Source organism: Penaeus japonicus, unplaced genomic scaffold (genome assembly GCF_977035675.1).
Source record: "Penaeus japonicus unplaced genomic scaffold, GWHDUDI00000001_assembly GWHDUDI00000017, whole genome shotgun sequence".
Classification (NCBI taxonomy): Eukaryota; Metazoa; Arthropoda; class Malacostraca; order Decapoda; family Penaeidae; genus Penaeus; species Penaeus japonicus.
This window is the reverse complement of record NW_028234419.1, coordinates 8,411,060-8,411,536: the sequence shown is the minus strand read 5'-3', so window position 1 is coordinate 8,411,536 and position 477 is coordinate 8,411,060.

The window sequence follows — 477 nt, the reverse complement described above, 5'->3', positions numbered from 1 at the left end:
TATTATGCTTTATTACAATTTTACCCCAGAATTAAAATATTCCCATTATAGATAATGAAATAGAATTATACTTTTTCTGTTACATTGTTTTCTTAATCGTATATTCTTTTGTATATTTTGCTGAAAGTTTTCCAGATTCATGGTCTGATTAGAATATTGTCGGAATTTCTTAATATAAAGGACATATAAATACTGCATATCAAAATTAAGATGACTGTTCATTATGGAATCCTAAAACTATAAGCTGTAAAGAAGTTGTTATATTCCAATCCTTGGGAAATTGCAGAAATTTCAACTAATCATATGATTACACATAAATTTTTATAAATTGTTGAAAATGTGATTTTTCTGAATAGACCAGCCTAAAGCTATGCCATGGATTACACGCCAACAAACCTCCTGCACACTTATTCAGCAAGACATGACGTGATCTGTCTTTTGAATGAAAGTAGATCACTAGTGAGGTCAGCTAGCAGT